General features: G+C 52.2%; 1 protein-coding gene across 1 annotated transcript in view; it reads left to right on the forward strand.

The window, feature by feature from the left end:
• The first annotated feature begins 3,201 nt into the window (after positions 1-3,201).
• LOC140411282 (NACHT, LRR and PYD domains-containing protein 3-like) overlaps positions 3,202-20,993 on the forward strand; it is a 120,543-nt gene continuing 102,751 nt past the window's right edge. Inside the window, exon 1 of the mRNA XM_072500403.1 lies at positions 3,202-3,316. The gene's annotated coding sequence lies outside the window, so the exon portion shown is untranslated. The remainder of the gene's footprint in view (positions 3,317-20,993) is intronic.

Below are 20,993 nucleotides of genomic sequence, written 5' to 3' on the forward strand. Positions count from 1 at the left end.
CACACTGGTGCCTATCCTGCCCGTCCGCCGGTCCTGAAGGGGGGACATTCTGGGGTTCTCACTGCTCCGCCCGCCCGAGCTACCCTTCCGTCGAGCCTCGGTTGATGTGCGATCGCGTGCGCAGGGAGGGCCTCGCTGTGGGTGATGCCCATTATCCCAACGACGCCTCTGGCGCGATAAGCACACACGCCTTGGCATTGGCAGCTGATGGGCGCAGCCATTGGCACCTCTGCAGACTGGGAATGGCGACAGCAGACATATGCAGGCCGCTCGTCTCATCGTCACTATGCTGGCTCTCTCTGCTGGAGCAACTCATCCCACTGCCCCTACTCCCTCTACGCCCCTCCCGTCATCCTGCCCCACCCTCCTCAATCTCAAACCCTCGATCTGGCTCTGCCTCCAGCAAACTCTCGAGCCGTGCGTTCCAGGCCCAGAAAATGTTCCCCCTCGAGTCGCCCTGGGTTCATTTATCGGCCTCCCTCTAACCATCGACTCTGTCCAGCGCGCCCCGCGGCTTTGAAAACCCCCGATCAAACCCCCTCTCGCCCGTTTTCCGCTCCAGTAGAGCAGTCCCAGCCTCTCCAATCCGACCCCGTTACTGGGCCCCCTCTCTTCCCTGGAACCGTTTTCGCCAATCCTTTCCGCGCTCTCTCCAACGATGTCGTCGTCGTCCCCGTCCTCCCAGAGGTGGGTTGCGACACTGCAGCTGAGGCCGGGCAATGTGCAGAGTGGACGGGGCAGGCCTTCACCCATCTCCTTGCTGGCTCCCAAAAACCAACTCAAATTGATCCTAATTTGTGGTTCCCACGCCTCGCAGGAGCAGCGACACCAGCTCCACTCTGTCAAGGGCAGCCCGAACCAACCGATCGGCGGCAGATCTACACCGGTCTGCTTGTTATTTCTGCACCCTGTGCCCCTTTTGGCTCAGATCGAGCCGCCAATCGGGTGCTCGGGCTGTCCTTGACAGAGTGGAGCTGGTGTCGCTGCTCCTGCGAGGCGTGGGAACCACAAATTAGAATCAATTTGAATTGTTTTTTTGGGAGCCAGCAAGGAGATGGGTGAAGGCCTGCCCCGTCCACTCTGCACATTGGGCGAGACAGGAATAAAAAAATATTTTGTTTACATGTCCCGGTTAATCGCGGGGTAGCTGCCGCCTTATGAACATTTCTCTCCAACTGTGCCTGCTCTCCTCCACCTACCTCTCGCCCTGTGCCATTTCCCCCCCCCCCTCTTTCCCCTCCCGCCCCACCAACGCTCAGCCTGCAGCACTCGGGATGGCGGCTGACCCTCCTGAACCCCCCCCCCCCCGGCCTTGGGTGACTAGCGGTGTGTGGGTTTTCATAGAATTTACAGTGCAGAAGGAGGCCATTCGGCCCATCGAGTCCGCACCGGCACCTTGGAAAGAGCACCCCACTCACGCCCACACCTCCACCCTATCCCTGCAACCCAGTAACCCCACCCAACACTAAGGGCAATTTTGGACACTAAGGGCAATTTATCACGGCCAATCCACCTAACCTGCACATCCTTGGACTGTGGGAGGAAACCGGAGAACCCGGAGGAAACCCACTCACACACGGGGAGGATGTGCAGACTCCGCACAGACAGTGACCCAGGGCCGGGAATCGAACCCGGGACCCTGGCGCTGCAACTGTGCTAACCACTGTGCTACCGTGCGGCCCGCGGTGTCTGATTGATAAAACACCCAGGGGGATTGACAAAGTAAACGTAGGCCAAACGCTCCCCCTTGTGGGCCAATCTAGGACGGCAGGTCACGGAAACAGATTGAGAGGCGGTCGATTTGGGACTGAGACGAGGAGGAACTACTTCTCGGAGGGGGGGGGGGGGGGTGAATTTGTGGAACTCGCTGCCCCAGCGTGCGGTGGAGTCTGAGTCATTCAATGGGTTCAAGAAGGAGATGGATATATTTCTGATTTAAAAAACGGACCAAAGGGGTACAGGGAACAGGTGGGGAGGTGGGTTTGCGACCAGGAAGAGATCAGCCATGATCTGATCGAATGGCGGAGCAGGATCGAAGGGCCGAACGGCCGACATCTGCTCCTAATTCCGATTTTAATATGTTCCTCTGTGAGTCTGCACTGGGAGAGTGCAGGGAAGGAGGGATCAGGGGTGCAGGAGACTGCGGGGGGAGGGGGGCGGTGGGGGGGGGCCTCAGTCGGTGACGAGACGTCTTCAGAACGAGGTTAGCGCAGCAATAGGGGAACGCGGGCTTCAGAACCGGACGTGAACGCTCTGAACCGCGACCAAACCCGAGTTGGAGCCCCCCCCCCCCCCCCCGACCGGAGCATTAGGTCACGTTCTGGGCCACTTTCGGGATGGTGCGAGCGCCCTCGAGAGGGTCGCGGAGGAGATTTACCAGAACGGAGCCAGGGGGATTTTATCGATTGGGTTTGGGTGGAGAAGGTGGCGTTTTCCTCCTTGGGGGGGGGGGGGGACTGAGATCGGCGGGGGTGGAATTCGAGAGGGGCGTGCACATGATTACGACTGGTGCAGACCAGGTGAACAGCCAAGTTGTTCCCCCTTCGCTGGCGTGGGTGGGTGATATGGAGTGGTTTTGATGGAGAGACTGATAATGACCTGGGACACGCGAGGGGGAGGAGGAGGTGGGAGGGGAGAGGATGATCTTTGGTGGGGGGGGCAGGAGGGAAATAGGGATAAGTGTGGGTCAGTACTGAGGGAATGAATGCGTTGCTTGGCAGTCCTGAATAGTGTTGGGGTGCCACTGGGTGCTTGGGGAGGGGTCGGCCGGCCGAGGTGGTGACCCCAACCCCCACCGGCTCGCTGTAGAAATATGGCAGTATTAATGTGGCTGGGTCCAGTTCAGTTTGTGATCAATGGTAACCCCCAGGATGTGGATTGTGGGGGATTCAGCGATGGGAATGCCTTTGAATGTCAAGGGCCGGGGGTTAGATCCTCTCTTGTTGCACTCGCTCTCGGGCAAGCGTGTCCTTCTCGAGAGGTGAGGAGAGCGGATTCTTGGACACGACATCAAGATAGTTGATGTAACTGGAGTACATTCCAGCTCGGGATGCGTTGGGTGGAGGAGGATTTTGGCAGTCGTCCCGGGGAGGGGGGTGTTGGGGAGGGCTCGGCGTGACGAGGGTTTGATACCGAGAGGATCTGAAACCTCACGCAGCATTAGTTAGCTGTGAAGGAGGGACAGGCCGGCACGTAGGGAGAACCACCTCTCTCCGACAGGCAGCGAGGCGAGAGAAACGCTCGCACGCCCAGCCAGCAACCAGCGCCAGGCACCATCAGCAGACGCTGCGGGAGGACCCCCATTCCGAGGGCGCAGGTACGTCCTCATCTCCCTGGGTTTAAGAAACGTCCCGTTTCCCCAGCGGTCGGGCATCACGGGCTCTTTGTGAGGGAGCGAACGCGACCGACTATTCCGATGCTGCGATCACCCACAAACCAGCCAACACGATGCTGGCCCACATCAGGCAGTCTCGGCATCAATCCTCCTGCTCCTGAGATTCATATTGCGCCCGAGGAATCTACAGCTTAACTTTTTTTATTTTTAAATGTATTTTATTACAAGCATGTATCAGAACAGGTTACAGCAAATAAACAGAATCTACAGCTACAAATCACAGCAAGGGGGTTTCAACAACGCAGAAAAAGGCAGATATGGTTCTCGATGTAAGTCTCGTACAATTAACAGCCCCTCTGAAAGTGCGGCACTCCCTCAGTACTGACCCTCTGACAGTGCGGCACTCCCTCATACTGACCCTCTGACAGTGCAGCACTCCCTCAGTACTGACCCTCTGACAGTGCGGCACTCCCTCATACTGACCCTCTGACAGTGCGGCACTCCCTCAGTACTGACCCTCTGACAGTGCGGCACTCCCTCAGTACTGACCCTCTGACAGTGCAACATTCCCTCAGTACTGACCCTCTGACAGTGCGGCTCTCCCTCAGTACTGACCCTCTGACAGTGCAGCACTCCCTCCGTACTGACCCTCTGACAGTGCATCACTCCCTCAGTACTGACCCTCTGACAGTGCGGCACTCCCTCACTACTGACCATCTGACACTGCAGCACTCCCTCAGTATTGACCCCCTGAAAGTGCAGCACTCCCTCAGTACTGACCCTCCGACAGTGCAGCACTCCCTCAGTGCTGACCCTCTGACAGTGCGGCACTCCCTCAGTACTGACCCTCTGACAGTGCAGCTCTCCCTCAGTACTGACCCTCTGACAGTGCAGCAAACCCTTAGTACTGACCCTCTGACAGTGCAGCACTCCCTCAGTACTGACCCTCTGACTGTGCAGCACTCCCTCAGTACTGACCCTCTGACAGTGCGGCACTCCCTCAGTACTGACCCTCTGACAGTGCAGCACTCCCTCAGTACTGACCCTCTGACAGTGCAGCACTCCCTCAGTACTGACCCTCTGACTGTGCAGCACTCCTTCAGTACTGACCCTCTGACAGTGCGGCACTCCCTCAGTACTGACCCTCTGTCAGTGCAGCACTCCCTCAGTACTGACCCTCTGACAGTGCAGCACTCCCTCGGTACTGACCCTCTGACAGCGCAGCACTCTCTCAGTACTGACTCTCTGACAGTGCAGCACTCGCTCAGTACTGACCCTCTGACAATGCGGCACTCACTCAGTACTGACCCTCTGACAGTGCAGCACTCCCTCAGTACTGACCATCTGACAGTGCAGCACTCCCTCAGTACTGACCCTCTGACAGTGCGGCACTCACTCAGTACTCACCCTCTGACTGTGCGATCCTCCCTCAGTACCGACCCGCTGACAGTGCAGCACTCCCTCAGTACTGACCCTCTGACAGTGCAGCACTCCTTCAGTACTGACCCTCTGACAGTGCAGCACACCCTCAATACTGACCCTCTGACAGTGCAGCGATCCCTCAGTACTGACCCTCTGACAGTGCCGCACTCCCTCAGTACTGACCCTCTGACAGTGCAGCACTCCCTCAGTACTGACCCTCTGACAGTGCAGCACTCCTTCAATACTGACCCTCTGACAGTGCGGCGCTCCCTCAGTACTGACCCTCTGACAGTGCGGCGCTCCCTCAGCACTGACCCTCTGACAGTGCGGCGCTCCCTCAGTACTGACCCTCTGACAGTGCCGCACTCCCTCAGTACTGACCCTCTGACAGTGCGGCGCTCCCTCAGCACTGACCCTCTGACAGTGCGGCGCTCCCTCAGTACTGACCCTCTGACAGTGCGGCACTCCCTCAGTACTGACCCTCTGACAGTGCAGCACCCCCTCAGTACTGACCCTCTGACAGTGCAGCACTCCCTCAGTACTGACCCTCTGACAGTGCAGCACTCCCTCAGTACTGACCCTCTGACAGTGCAGCACTCCCTCAGTACTGACCCTCTGACAGTGCGGCACTCCCTCAGTACTGACCCTCTGACAGTGCAGCACCCCCTCAGTACTGACCCTCTGACAGTGCAGCACTCCCTCAGTACTGACCCTCTGACTGTGCGACCCTCCCTCAGTACCGACCCCCTGACAGTGCAGCACTCCCTCAGTACTGACCCTCTGACAGTGCGGCACTCCCTCAGTACTGACCCTCTGACAGTGCAGCACCCCCTCAGTACTGACCCTCTGACAGTGCAGCACTCCCTCAGTACTGACCCTCTGACAGTGCAGCACTCCCTCAGTACTGACCCTCTGACAGTGCGGCGCTCCCTCAGTACTGACCCTCTGACAGTGCGGCACTCCCTCAGTACTGACCCACTGACAGTGCAGCACTCCCTCAGTACTGACCCTCTGACAGTGCGGCGCTCCCTCAGTACTGACCCTCTGACAGTGCGGCGCTCCCTCAGCACTGACCCTCTGACAGTGCGGCCCTCCCTCAGTACTGACCCTCTGACAGTGCGGCGCTCCCTCAGCAGTGAGCGTTCGACCCCTTGAACGTACTTCGTCATTCACTAAGATCCTGGCTGATCTGATGTGGCCTCAGCTCCACTTTGCTGCCTGCTCCCACCCCCCCCCCCCGTCACCCTCGGCCCCCCCCCGTCACCCTCGACCCCCCCCGTCACCCTCGACCCCCTCGCCGACCGACACAGGGCCTGACTCGGGCCTTGACTATATCGGGTGGGCCGCAGCCTCCGCCGCTCTCGGAGCGAGAGATTCCCACAGACTAACGAGCCTCCGAGAGAGGAAATTCCTCCTCGTCCCCCTCTTCAACGGGAGACCCCTTTATTTATAAACTGTGCCCCCCCCCCCCCCCCCTCGTTCTCCGTTCGCCCCTCCCCCCCACGAGGGGGAAACATCCTCTCAGAATCCACCCTGTCGAGGACCCCCCCCACCCCCCCGCCCCCACCCCCTCAGCTCAGGTCTCAATCTTCTGAATCATCATTCCGCCCAGCATTCCCGCCTGAGGTCACCCCCAGGAATCATCAAAGTAAATCGCCTTCGAACCGCTTCAGGCCAAGTATATACTTTCCCAAGTCCGGAGACCAAATCTGGACACCTTACTCTAGATGTGGTCTCACCAAAGGCCTTAACTGCTGGAGCAAGACTCCGGCACAGGGGCACAGTACCTTCACAGCTCCAGGGTCCCGGGTTCGATTCCCCGCTGGGCAACTGTCTGTGCGGAGTCTGCACGTTCTCCCCGTGTCTGCGTGGGTTTCCTCCGGGGGCTCCGGTTTCCTCCCACAAGTCCCGAAAGACGTGCTGTTAGGTGAATTGGACATTCTGAATTCTCCCTCTGTCTACTGAGGGATTGCGGCACTGTCAGAGGGTCAGTACTGAGGGAGTGCTGCACTGTCAGAGGGTCAGTACTGAGGGAGTGCTGCACTGTCAGAGGGTCAGTACTGAGGGAGTGCTGCACTGTCAGAGGGTCAGTACTGAGGGAGTGCTGCACTGTCAGAGGGTCAGTACTGAGGGAGTGCTGCACTGTCAGAGGATCAGTGCTGAGGGAGTGCTGCACTGTCAGAGGGTCAGTACTGAGGGAGTGCCGCACTGTCAGAGGGTCAGTACTGAGGGAGTGCTGCACTGTCAGAGGGTCAGTACTGAGGGAGTGCCGCACTGTCAGAGGGTCAGTAATGAGGGAGTGCTGCACTGTCAGAGGGTCAGTACTGAGGGAGTGCTGCACTGTCAGAGGGTCAGTACTGAGGGATTGCAGCACTGTCAGAGGGTCAGTACTGAGGGAGTGCCGCTCTGTCAGAGGGTCAGTACTGAGGGAGTGCCGCTCTGTCAGAGGGTCAGTACTGAGAGAGTCCTGCACTGTCAGAGGGTGAGTACTGAGGGACTGCTGCACTGTCAGAGGGTCAGTACTGAGGGAGTGCCGCACTGTCAGAGGGTCAGTACTGAGGGAGTGCAGCACTGTCAGAGGGTCAGTACTGAGGGAGTGCTGCACTGTCAGAGGGTCAGTACTGAGGGAGTGCTGCGCTGTCAGAGGGTCAGTACTGAGGGAGTGCTGCACTGTCAGAGGGTCAGTACTGAGGGAGTGCCGCACTGTCTGAGGGTCAGTACTGAGGGAGTGCCGCACTGTCAGAGGGTCAGTACTGAGGGAGTGCTGCACTGTCAGAGGGTCAGTACTGAGGGAGTGTTGCACTGTCAGAGGGTCAGTACTGAGGGCGTGCTGCACTGTCAGAGGGTCAGTACTGAGGGAGTGCTGCACTGTCAGAGGGTCAGTACTGAGGGAGTGCCGCACTGCCAGAGGGTCAGTACTGAGGGAGTGCCGCACTGTCAGAGGGTCAGTACTGAGGGATTGCGGCACTGTCAGAGGGTCAGTACTGAGGGAGTGCCGCACTGTCAGAGGGTCAGTACTGAGGGAGTGCCGCACTGTCAGAGGGTCTGTACTGAGGGAGTGCTGCACTGTCAGAGGGTCAGTACTGAGGGAGTGTTGCACTGTCAGAGGGTCAGTACTGAGGGCGTGCTGCACTGTCAGAGGGTCAGTACTGAGGGAGTGCCGCACTGTCAGAGGGTCAGTACTGAGGGAGTGCTGCACTGTCAGAGGGTCAGTACTGAGGGAGTGCTGCACTGTCAGAGGGTCAGTACTGAGGGAGTGCCGCACTGTCAGAGGGTCAGTACTGAGGGAGTGCCGCACTGTCAGAGGGTCAGTACTGAGGGAGTGCTGCACTGTCAGAGGGTCAGTACTGAGGGAGTGCCGCACTGCCAGAGGGTCAGTACTGAGGGAGTGCTGCACTGTCAGAGGGTCAGTACTGAGGGAGCGCTGCACTGTCAGTTGTTCAGTACTGAGGGAGTGCCGCACTGTCAGATGGTCAGTACTGAGGGAGTGCTGCACTGTCAGAGGGTCAGTACTGAGGGAGTGCTGCACTGTCAGAGGGTCAGTACTGAGGGAGTGCTGCACTGTCAGAGGGTCAGTACTGAGGGAGCGCTGCACTGTCAGAGTGTTAGTACTGAGAGAGTGTCGCACTGTCAGAGGGTCAGTACTGAGGGAGCGCTGCACTGTCAGAGGGTCCATTATAATCACATCCAATTGATACATCCATTATAGTCATAAGATATTGATTCCCACTTTTTGTTTTAGGAAGCGGTCCTACACAATCGATCAGGACCTTTGTAAAAAGTTCCTCAAATGCTGGAATGGGTATTAAGGGCGCTGGTTTTATCACTGCTTGAGATTTCCCTATCACTTGACATGTGTGACATGATCGACAAAATATAATTACATCTTTATGTAGTCCAGGCCAATAAAAATGTTTCTGGATTTTAGCTTGAGTTTTCCTTATTCCCAAATGACCTCCCACTGGTACCTCATGTGCAACTTGCAACACCTTTCTATACCCTACCAGCAATACTACTTGATGAACCTCTTCCCACTTTTCATCCGCCTGCATATGTACAGGTCTCCATTTTCTCATCAAGACATCACTTTTACGGTAATAACACTCGGGTATACTCTCAGATTCCTCTTCTGTATATGCTTTCTGATACATCCGTTTTATTTCTACATCTTTCTTTTGTAACTCCGCCAATTTTCCTGAACTAAAAATATCCGCCTCATCCTCCACCTGTTCTTGTTCATTTTCAACCATCTGATCAAAAATCGTTTCTAATTGCACTTCAACTTCATCTTCACTCTTTGATTTCTCCTCTTGTCTTAACCTGTGACTTTGTGACCTTGTTACTACACAATCCAGAAAAATCCCAGGATATTTGTCCTTCAACACTTCAGTTGACTGATTTTCCACTGGCTTATCAACCACAGTAGGCATCACTCCCACCTGCGATCCAGCTATATCATTACCCCAGATAAACTGTATTCCTGGACAAGATAGTTTATCTATTACTCCTACTACCACTTCACCACTCTTCACTGGACTTTCCAACCTTACCTTATATAATGGAACACTACTCCTCTCACCCTGAATTCCACATATCGCCACATTTTCTGGCAACATTCTTCCCAAACTACATAACTCATACCTTTCCATTAAAGATTGACTAGCTCCCGTATCTCTTAAAGTTGTGACTTCTTTACATACTCCTGATACACATGAGTAAACTTTACCCACACAAGTAAATTCTTTAAAGAGATCTGGCACCTTCTTATCAATCACCTCTTGATCAGACTGTACAATCTTTTGCACCTCCTTCGCTTCACTTGGGCTTTCCTTTAACCACTCTAACAAACCCCACTGTCTTATCCTGTTTTACCACATCAGCCTTCCCAGTGCTTTTCTTCAACCACCAACACTGTGACTTTACATGGCCTAGTTTATTACAGTGAAAACATTTGAAACTTTTCATTTCTTTTCCACCCTCCTGGATTTCTTTTTTAACCTGAGGTACACTCTCTTTATTGTCTCCCATCAGATCACCTTTACCTTTACCACTTGAGTATTTCTCATGTCCCCAGTTTCTATCCCTCACCGGCTGAAACTGATGTCGGAAACCAATCTTTGATTTATGAACTAATTCATAATCATCTGCCATTTCTGCTGCTAATCTCGCAGTTTTAACCCTCTGCTCTTCCACGTGAGTTCTCACTACACCAGGAATTGAATTTTTAAACTTCTCCAAAACTATAATTTCTCTGAGAGCTTCATACGTTTGGTCTATTTTCAAAGCCCTTATCCACCTATCAAAATTACTGTTTGAGCCTTTCAAACTCCATGTATGTTTGACCAAATTCTTTCCTTAATTTTCTAAACCTTTGCCTGTAGGCTTCAGTCACTTGTTCATATGCACCTAAGATAGATTTCTTCACCTCCTCATACGTTACAGATACCTCCTCCGGTAGTGATGCAAACACATCACTAGCCCTACCTACCAGCTTTGTTTGAATCAGTAATACCCACATGTCCTGTGGCCATTTCATTTGTTTAGCTACCTTCTCAAATGAAATGAAAAAGGCTTCTACCTCCTTCTCGTCAAAACTTGGCAATGCTTGGACATATTTAAATAGATCTCCACCAATCCTTCGACTATGACGCTCTTTCTCACTATCCTCATCACTATCATCTAACTGTACGTTTCCCTTTACGTCTGCCAATTTTAACTGACTGTCATGTTTCATGGCCATTTTATGAAGTTTAAACTCTCTCTCTTTATCTTTTTGCCTGATCTGTACCTTTCTCTTTCTTTTTATTCTGCTCGGGCTATTCTTTCTTTTCTCCTTTCTTCTCTCTCCTTTTCTTTTTCCTCTCCATCTCTTTCTCTTTCCACTCTCTCTCTTTCTTTTTCCTCTCTTTCGTATTCAAGCTGCTTTAATTCTTTCTCATGTTCCATTTGTTTAATTTGTAACTGAATTTTTGCCATTTCCAATGAGTCAAACTGTATCTCAGGCAACTTTAAATGCTTAGCCACTGCCATAATTACCTCGGCTTTTCGCATTTTGTCAGGTAATGTTAACTGAAATGTTTTTGCCAAATCTAACAGTCTGCTTTTAGTCTCTGTCCGTAAAGTACTGCGTGTGACCGTCTCCACCCCCAAAAACTTCAGAGCCTCTGAAAGAGCCATTGTCCACAACACACTCCCTATTTAAACCACACCACACCACACCTGAAAAGCACCCACAATATGTTCACCCCTCACTGTCTTTAAGTTCACTAAGCCAATCCAATAGATAGACTTTTATCCCGGACGAGCCCCCAATTTGTTATGGGCCAGGGTTTAGAGAACCCCAAAGTGTATCATGGAGTTCACCTGACCCACAACTTTTAATGGATTGCGGTATGAGGAGCACACGGCCCACTCTACAGGTGTGGGACAGCAGAAATGGAAAAGTATTTTTTTTAAACAAAACAATGTTTATTCTATGAACTCAAATTGACCTTTTTAAAACATACAGTGAAAATCTTAGCAACCATTAATTCAAATACAACCCCCAATTAATACAACACTAAGTAATCATTAAGCTGTCCTTTTAACATCCATAAGACTTAAACAAAACCTTTAAACAGAAGCACATCAGGTTAAAGTCACTACTGAGAGCAGTTATTAGTTTTAAATCACCAAAGGATCGATTTACAATCTTTAGATTACAGCGAGAGATTCATACACCTTCTGGCTGTGACTGCAGCTATCCAGCTCTGAAAACGAAACTAAAACACACCCTGCAGCAAACAGCCTAAAACGAAAGTAAAAAGCTGACAGACAGCCCAGCTCCACCCCCTCTCTGACATCACTGATGAACACCCATTTCTTAAAGGTACATTTCTTAAACACCCATTTCTTAAAGGTACTCTCACATGACAATCGTTTTTCGATCCCAGCCAATGATTGGACAAGTCAGATCCCAGAGTGAAACCTGGTTCGATAGACCCTAACTTTGTTTCGTTTTTGGATACAGTGGATGTCAGTTAACTGAAATCTGTTGCAGTGGAGTCTCTGGTGTACTTATAACCTGTAGAATTCCTGAAAGCAGGAAAGATATTTCACCAGGCTACAAGGTCAGGAAATATCTTCAGGGAACCAGAAAATGATTCAAACTCGAGGCCATTCCTTTTTTCCCTGCGACACACAAAGGAACAATAAAAAGAACAAAGAAAAGTACAGCACAGGAACAGGCCCTTCGGCCCTCCAAGCCCGTGACGACCATGCTGCCCGTCTAAACTAAAATCTTCTACACTTCCTGGGTCCGTATTGTAGCCACGTAAAATGGCTGACTCCCGATTAGAATGGCCAAACCCCGATTTAAAATGGCGAACGGAAGAGGCTGATGGGAAAATCAGCCAACAGGACTCAAACGGACAGCTGCAGGTAAAACAGTGTACTCGCCTCTGGGGGAGTCAGCCCAGACCGATACCTGCAGCCATCAACATCACAACAACCCAGCCATCTGCATTTTAAGCAGCCATCCCCGGGAACAATTGCTACAAAATAGACACACAAAGTCGACCCAGACCTTTCGGCGCCAGCAGGAGCTGACACAAAGAGAGGTAAACGACCACCCCTCGATCAAGGAATCGCTCCAGTATTGGAGCATATCGAACCAAGTGATTGGGACCAAGTCCAATCACTTGGAACCAGGTACGAGGTCCGCCCCGAGAGGCAGGAAGCCCCTGGGGACTATAAGAATAGGGGCCAAGTTCAAATCGACCCTTCTTCTCCTCTCCACACCCTTCGAGACCCTTCTGCAAGAGAATGTAAGTTTTACTCCAGCGATCGCTACCAGATAGGCGCTCCTGACTATCGACTTGTACCAGCTTTTGAATCCCGCAGGCTCAGAACCCATTCGAAAGGCCATTCGTTTCCCTGACCTGGTGGGCCATTTCCAAAGTTAAGTATTGGCCTGTTAGTTGTAGGAAGTAGCTTAGAGGTAGAATTAATGTATAAGTATTGATTGCTGTATATAATAAATGAGCGTTGATTTAACTCTTACTAAGCGGTGTGTTGGATTATTAATCATTACTCGGACTTGAACCACGTGGCGGTATCAGAAAGATACCTGGCGACTCGTGAGCAAAGGTGACAGAATTAGAGCAAATAAACTAAGGCTAAAACGAGCAACATTTTGGCGACTCTGGTGGGACCCGATCTAGAAGTGGAAAACCACTCCGGGAGGACCCAAGAAATTTTGAATTAGAATCCAATTGGAAACAGAAAACCACAAGTGTTCAAGCAGTTCTGATTAATAGTCATAATTCGGAAGTGTGTGTATGCATGCGTAACTAACAGGGCTATAAGGTAAAACTGATAGATTTTTGTTGCGTCAAAACTCGGAAGTCTGTATTTTCGGAAATTAGCGCAAGCCGTACCCGCATCTACGACACCACCTTAGCCCCCTGTTCCAAATCTAATCGAAGCAAGCGGATAGGAAAGATGGCCATGCAGGCAATGCAGCGCCTCATGAACCCCGAGGAATTTGCGGTCGCAGCGACCAGCAGCAGTAGAGTGGGACAGAGTCCCATTTGGGAGGAGGAAATCCGGAAATATCTCAAGGGCATAGGATGGCCCCTGTGGAATGATTTCTGCGATAATGAGGAATCAGGTCCCAGAAGTAATGGGCATACTTGGTGGGAGAACCTGAGCGAGATCCACAAAAAGAGCTTAGCGAAAGCTCGCAAGCCGATGGCAATCGTGTCCTGTCTGGCACAATTGCGAGGCACAGAGGAGGTCGTCAAGATGCTCCGCAAAGAAGTAGAGGGCATACATCGTATGAGTAAAGTTGATGTATGCGAGGTTGAGAAAGAGAAGGAGGAAATTGGCAGCAAAGGATGAAGAGGTGGCTGACGCCAAACGGGGTCACCAGTCTTGTCTGGCGCATTTAAGCAGTTTCCAACCCCAGTATGAAAAGGCCCATCAGGACACGCAGCGTGCAGTCCTGGTAAAGAAAGAGACAGAGAAGCAGGTGGAGATGCTACAGAAACAATGTAGTGATCTCAAGGCAGCCTTGAGAGCGCTCCATGCTGCCACCACAGAACAAAGACAGAGCACCATAGACCATGCAAAGTGCCGGAAGCAGATTGCAGACCTGCAATCACTGCTTTCTGTCCAGAAAGGATTTCAGGAAACCTTTGGGGAAAAGTTAGACCAGGAAGACGGCCCTGATTGGGAAGAATTGCAGGAGACAGCGCAGAGATATGTTCAGGGAACATGGGCGCAGGGAAAGCCCCAAAGGAAAAAAGCACCCCCACCCCCCACACAGCAGGTAGTTCAGGTTCCAATGAACCCTGTAACAACTCACCGCACAGCCACATTGGACGAAGCGGAATTCCTATATTCCACCCCCCTGACAGTGACCCAATTACAGGACGCGTGCGAGAAGATCACACCGTTCCTCCCCGCCGCAGACCCCCACCATTTCTTTGCCACCGTCAAACATCAGGCGACCATGTACGGCCTGGATGAGAGAGAGCATGTAAAGCTCATGGTTCTAAGTTTGGATCCATCGATAGCAGCAGCCCTTCCCGACCCACAGAATGTAGGCGGAGGCACCCTTGCAGAAATGCATACCGTGATCCTGGATGCGATCGGGTATAACCGGGGTGACCCCGTAGATGGCCTAAATAAGTGTAGGCAGAAGAAGTCTGAGCACCCCACAGCGTTTGCAGGACGCCTGTGGATTCACTTCGAAGCCGTTTTCGGCGACGTAGACCGTGCCCATTTGTCCCCAGACAATATGGCCAAACGGACCCGCACCCTTATCTCCCATGCCACAGAGGCAGGGCAGAATACCTGTCATAGTTATGATCCCTCAGAAGAGGCCCAGAACGAGAAGTGGGTGGTGAAAAGATTGTCCCGCGTTTGGGAGCAGTCTGTCCAGAATAAACCCACCGCTAAAACCACCGAGGAAAAGCAAGCCGCCGCAGACATGCAGGCAGTAAAAGCCACACCTCACACCCCCGCCTGGGTAAATGAGGGAAAGAACACCCCCACCCAAATCACAAGAATGTTACAGCTGCGGACAGTTGGGACATTTTGCGAAAGAGAGCAATGGCCCCAAAAAGCCACACAGAGCCCAACAGACAGGCACTCTGAGTAAGAAAAAGACAGAGCCCATCCATAGCGTTAGCGCCCGTTCGGATCAGACGGACTTGACCGAAACAGGCTGACGGTGTACGGGCTCCCCCAGTTGGGTCTGCAATACCCTTTGGGATAGGTCAGGACGACCCGTAGTCGCAGCGAAGATTCGGGGACAGCCTATCGAGTTTCTCTGGGACACAGGAGGGTCCTGCACCACCATAAATTCCTCCACCCTTTTTCAAAAGGACACGTGGCCCACTACAGCCACAATCACCCTCAGCGGCTTTACAGGCCACTCGCAGCAGGGACACATCACAGCCCGTATCCATTCAAATCGGCAACATCACCACCAAGCACCCCATAGTTTTAGTAGCCCTGCCCCACACAGCAGAACACATCCTGGGGATTGATTTCATGAATTCCCACCACCTATCCTTCGATCCAGTCAACCAGTGTGTCTGGAAGATGGCGAAATCCGCTAGAGCCCCCGCAACGCTCACCATAGGGGACTACATGAACAAAATTAGCGCAGTGGGCGAGTTTTGGTTCAACCCGACCACGCTTAGCACGGACAAGCGGGTTAGGGCAGTCCTGCAAAAGAACAGGGCAGCATTCGCGACCCACAAACACGACTGTGGACGGATGACTGGCTCCGTACAAGTCACAGGACCGGACCCTAGACCCCCAAAACAGTACGGGTTTCCCCTAGAGGCAGAAGGAGAAATCCTAAAAGTTATAGAGAGCTTATTAGAGCAGGGCGTACTGAGATCAGTAGCCTCCACTAATAATGCCCCGATTTGGCCAGTGAGAAAGCCCGATGGATCATGGGGACTGACCATCGATTACCGGGAACTCAACAAAGTCACCCCCGCAGCAGCCCCCACAGTAGCAACAAGTCCCGAGACCTTGCTCCAGCAGGGACTCAATTCCCGCTACTTCACGGTTTTGGACATCAGTAACGGATTCTGGTCCATTCCATTGGCAAAGGCGTGCCAGCATAAATTTGCCTTCACTTTCAGAGTGCAGCAGTACACGTGGACATGCCTGCCACAAGGATTCCACAACTCCCCCTCCATTTTCCACCGACTGCTGGCAAATGGACTAGCAAAATTCGCTCGCCCCGAATGTCTGGTCCAGTACGTAGACGACCTACTACTGCAGACAGACACCAAGGAAGAGCACATTGAGCTTCTGTCCGAACTCCTGGAACTCTTACATTCCATTGGTTGTAAAGTCAACCCCCAAAAGGCCCAGATTTTGGAAGAAAAAGTGGTATATTTGGGAACAATTATCACGCAAGGTAAACGCGAGATCGAGCATAAAAGGATTGACTCGATCGCTAAATTGCCCCTTCCCCAGAACGTTGCAGCCCTCCGGTCGTTTTTAAGGACTGGTTGGCTACTGCCAAAACCACATTGACGGTTTCGCCAGCAAGGCAGCGCCCCTCTCCGACTTCCTAAAGAAAGGAGACCCCTGGGAATGGCTTCCGCAGCAGACGGATGCTGTGGAATCACTAAAACAGGCACTACAAGTTCCAGACCCGCTTTCCCCTTACGCCATAGAGGTAGCGACCACAGACTGCACCCTTTCGGCCGTGCTCCTCCAGGAACGGCACGACTAGTTAAGACCCGTAGCTTACGCCTCCCGACTTTTAGATGCTGTGGAGCAGGGATTTTCAGCCTGTGAGAGGAACCTGCTCGCAGTTTTCTGGGCAGTCCAGTACTTTTCATACATTACCGGACTGAACCCCATCACCATTCTGACCGAACACACCCCCACCCAACTTTTACTGGACGGACGACTCAAGGACGGTACCGTCAGCCAAATACGCGCAGCTAGATGGACCCTTCTCTTGCAGGGACGGGACATCACTGTGAAACGGACAAAGACACACACCTACTTAGCAGACAATTTACAGTACCCCGGAACCCCCCATGAATGTGAGATTATCTCTCCACACCACAACACAGGCCCCTTTATAGCAAAAACACCCCCCAGAAAGATAGGAAATTCATCTCAGAGCCCCCCGCACACGGACACGTGTGAACCCATTAAGATCTATGTGGATGGATCTTCCACAGTCTTGGATGGGAAGCGCATAACAGGTTGCGGGATTTATGTTGAGGACGTGCCCTCGAGGAAATAGCATTAAAACTCCCCGGGCACTTAGGCCGCAGGCAGCAGAGCTCGCGGCCATCGCGTACATAGTAGAGCACCCAGATTCCTTCCCCAGCCCAGCAGACATATACTCGGACAGCCTCTATGTCTGTAACAGCCTCACGGAATTTCTGCCCCTGTGGGAAGCAAGAGGATTTGTTTCCGCGGACGGGAAACCCCTCCCCTCAGCTCCATTACTCCGCCATATTTTAGAGAGAGCACAGAACAGGACTTTTGGCATCATCAAAGTCCGCAGCCACCATCGTTCCTCCCCCCCTGGGGATGTAAAAGCCGACGCACTGGCTAAGACAGGTTCCAGGCATGGGTATTTTTGGAAACCCCCCGAAAGCACGCCAGTGAGTGCGCCAGTGAGTGCAGTTCAGGTCACACAGACTAGAATAGAGGATCTATTAGAGGCCCAGAAGCAGGATAGCGCTCTCACTGAGATTGTGAAAGGGAAGTTTCCAGCCTCCTACGAGAGGTTCAGAAATACACTGACCACACATGACGGTGCGATGTTAAAGGACACCCTTTATGTAGTTCCTGAGCAGGACAGGAACCAATTGATTTGTTTATTCCATGATGGTCATGGACATCAGGGAATCGATCCCACTACAGCCCACCTCAAACAGCTTTGTTGGTGGCCAAATCTAAAGGAAGATGTATCCCATTACATTGAGAATTGCCTTATCTGCGCGCAGAACCCCGACAAATATGCCAAAAAGGCCCAACTCAGCCACACCCGACCCGTTAACGGCCCCTGGACTAACCTCCAGATTGATTTTATAGGTCCATTGCCCCCTTGCAGGAATGGCTATAAATATGTTCTGGTGGTCATAGACACTTTTACAAAGTGGGTGGAAGCATTTCCAGCCCGCACCAACACCGCGAAAACCACAGCCAAGATCCTAACCCACCACATCTTTACAAGATGGGGACACCCCGCAGTATTGAATCGGACCACGGTTCTCACTTTACGGGACGGGTCACGCAGAACGTCCTCACGATATTTGGCATCACCCAAAAATTCCACATTGCGTACCACCCCCAGTCGAGTGGTATCGTGGAGCGCACGAATCGGACCCTAAAATCCACCCTCAGAAAAATGGTCCAGCAGAACACCACTTGGGACTCAGTCCTCCCCTTTGCGCTGTTGTTTCTGCGTAACACTGTTTCCACCTCCACAGGTTACACCCCACACACCCTCATGACCGGACGCCCCATGAAAGGGACAGAATACTTGTTAGGTTTAGACCTGACCAGCCCCGAAGTAACGGCCCTCACCCACGAGAAAGCCGTGGAGCAATTAGTTGGTAATGTACAAACGGCTCAGTTAGCAGCCGCAGTTAAATTGGGCACCAAAAAGAAACAGAGCAAGGCTTGTTTCGACAAGACAGTGCATGCGACTGAGTACGATATCGGACAGCAAGTGATGCTGTCTGTATATAACCCCAGCACATTCCTGTCTCCAAAATACTCAGGTCCGTATTCCATTGCGGATAAAGTAAGCCCATCCGTTTACAAAATAAAGTACCCGAATGGTTTCATATAAACCAGCTGAAGGTTTATGGAGCACAGTCTAACCACGCCCACCACATCATGCTTGACGCAGCAGACCACACCCCGCCCACAGCCAACGTAACCCTACCAACCCCCACCACGTCCAGCCCAGCCACGGACTCGACCTCGACTCCACCCCCGAAATCTACACTCCGCCCCGGAACGCCCACAGACTGCAGCAGCAGAGACAGCGACTGTGACTCGGACGATGGCCTCCCTACTATCCCCATGCAACCGGACCCACACTCAGCGACTCCGACTACGATCCAAGAGATCCCTTCCTGATCACTTTTCTAAATAAACCCCACCACCGACCACCGAACCACACGGACGGCCCCGACTTTGAACCCACACAACTCGACACAACTCATTGGCACCGCGACAACTCCTACAGACTCGTCCGCAACGACGAGAGCGACCCCAACTCACACCAAGCAGCCCTTTCAGCCCTAATCCACTCCAGAGTTTGGCACCCGGGAGAAGATGACGACCTTGGGTCTGACTCCCAAACCGCCAACCCCTTTGCGACCCTGTTCGCAACCGAGAACTGAGGTGTCCAGATGATGTTTAACGGAAACGCTTGGGGAAAGTGTTGTCCTTCCTGATGGAACCTGCAGGATGTTTTATGCTGTTCGTACGTTTGTTTAATGTTTGTCCGACAGGAGAAGTTTTCCAGCCGCTTGTTCAGCGGAACTAGCTTTTCAGCTGATAGTTGTTCGGGTATCAGACGCCCGATCGTAACTGCTCTTCTGGTTCAAGGGATAGAACCACTACGGCAGCCCCACCACGATGACTACATTTTTGCCCGTTCTTGGCGGTTGCTCAGGCAGTGGAGAAACGGCGTGAGACCCGCCCTGCCTGGGGACCCCCCCCGTTGGTCAAACACGCTCGGAGATACGGCATTGGTAGCCGTCCTACCCGGGGACTCCATCCAAATCTTACCCGTCGCGGCCCATACGCACCTCATTTGACATTTTTCATTTCAAAAAGTTTTTATTTGTTTAGGCGACCTTTATGTTGATGCCATCTGCTATTTACATCCTGGAACATTTGGATGGTAAATCAGCACTGGTCCGTCACTGGGAAGTGTGCCGTGTCCTAAAAATTTGTTTTTGAAAAAAAAAATGAGGGAGTCACACATAGTGACCAATTATAAGGGAATAATTGGCCCCAAAGGAAAGACGCACTAGCATACCGGATATTAAACAAAGATAGTTACAGATACGATGCTTGTTTCTACAGAACTCCAGAAGCTCCAGGACCGGAGAAAATAAAGAGAAGAGAAGAAAGAGAAGGAAAGAGGACAGCCAGGAGGACCTCCTTCATCGTGCTCAACATTTCGCTTTCGGACATTTGGTTGCTCGTGAACGCGAACCCCATGACTTCAAACCTCCCTGCCGTTAATGTTTCACTGCCCCGCAGTACCCAAAGCCCAGTCACCAGCGACACTGCATCCTCCTGGTGTGCCAGGTTCATAACCTGGTACTCCCTGTCCTATGTGATCGAAGCACTGTTAGCGTTGGCGATACTCTGCTGTGTCGTGCAGACTATGCGCCTCCGTAAATGGAGGAGAGCGTACCGCGCTCGAACCCCGGTATATCGGATCCGATCCCCTATATTCGGTTACGACCAGACCCCTGACCCCCGCGATCTATAATAAAACAATAAAGTGCATTCACCTGCGTTTATTGTTGTTGTTGTAAATAAAGAAATGTGCAAAACTTTTTCATGAGCAAAAAAAAAAATGAAGTGATCCTGAGCTTGACTGTCAAGCCAGGAAAGATTATATGAAATGCTGTATTTTTGTTGTATGATTGAGGAAGGTAGGATAATGGAATGTTTAGTGAGGGTAGTATATTAAGGATAAATTAGAGGCTCCAAGTTTGTTATTTTGTAATGCATGTCCCTGTCCGACATAGCGCCCTTAGAATTGTTAGTTAAAAATTTTGGTGCATAGCTATGGTCAGTGCAGAGGCCATGTAGGAGGTGCTCCCCCCCCCGCCCCCCCCCCGGTCAGGGAATGGAAAGTGACAATAATGATGTGAACCTTCACGCTTCGCTTTCGGATCACAAGGAGGGCTTGTAGCCACTTAAAATGGCTGACTCCCGATTAGAATGGCCAAACCCCGATTTAAAATGGCGAACGGAAGAGGCTGATGGGAAAATCAGCCAACAGGACTCAAACGGACAGCTGCAGGTAAAACAGTGTATTCGCCTCTGGGGGAGTCAGCCCAGACCGATACCTGCAGCCATCAACATCACAACAACCCAGCCATCTGCATTTTAAGCAGCCATCCCCGGGAACAATTGCTACAAATTAGCAACACAAAGCCGACCCAGACCTTTCGGCGCCAGCAGGAGCTGACACAAAGAAAGGTAAACGACCACCCCTCGA

This window comes from Scyliorhinus torazame, chromosome 4, assembly GCF_047496885.1.
Source record: "Scyliorhinus torazame isolate Kashiwa2021f chromosome 4, sScyTor2.1, whole genome shotgun sequence".
In the NCBI taxonomy this organism is placed as follows: domain Eukaryota; kingdom Metazoa; phylum Chordata; class Chondrichthyes; order Carcharhiniformes; family Scyliorhinidae; genus Scyliorhinus; species Scyliorhinus torazame.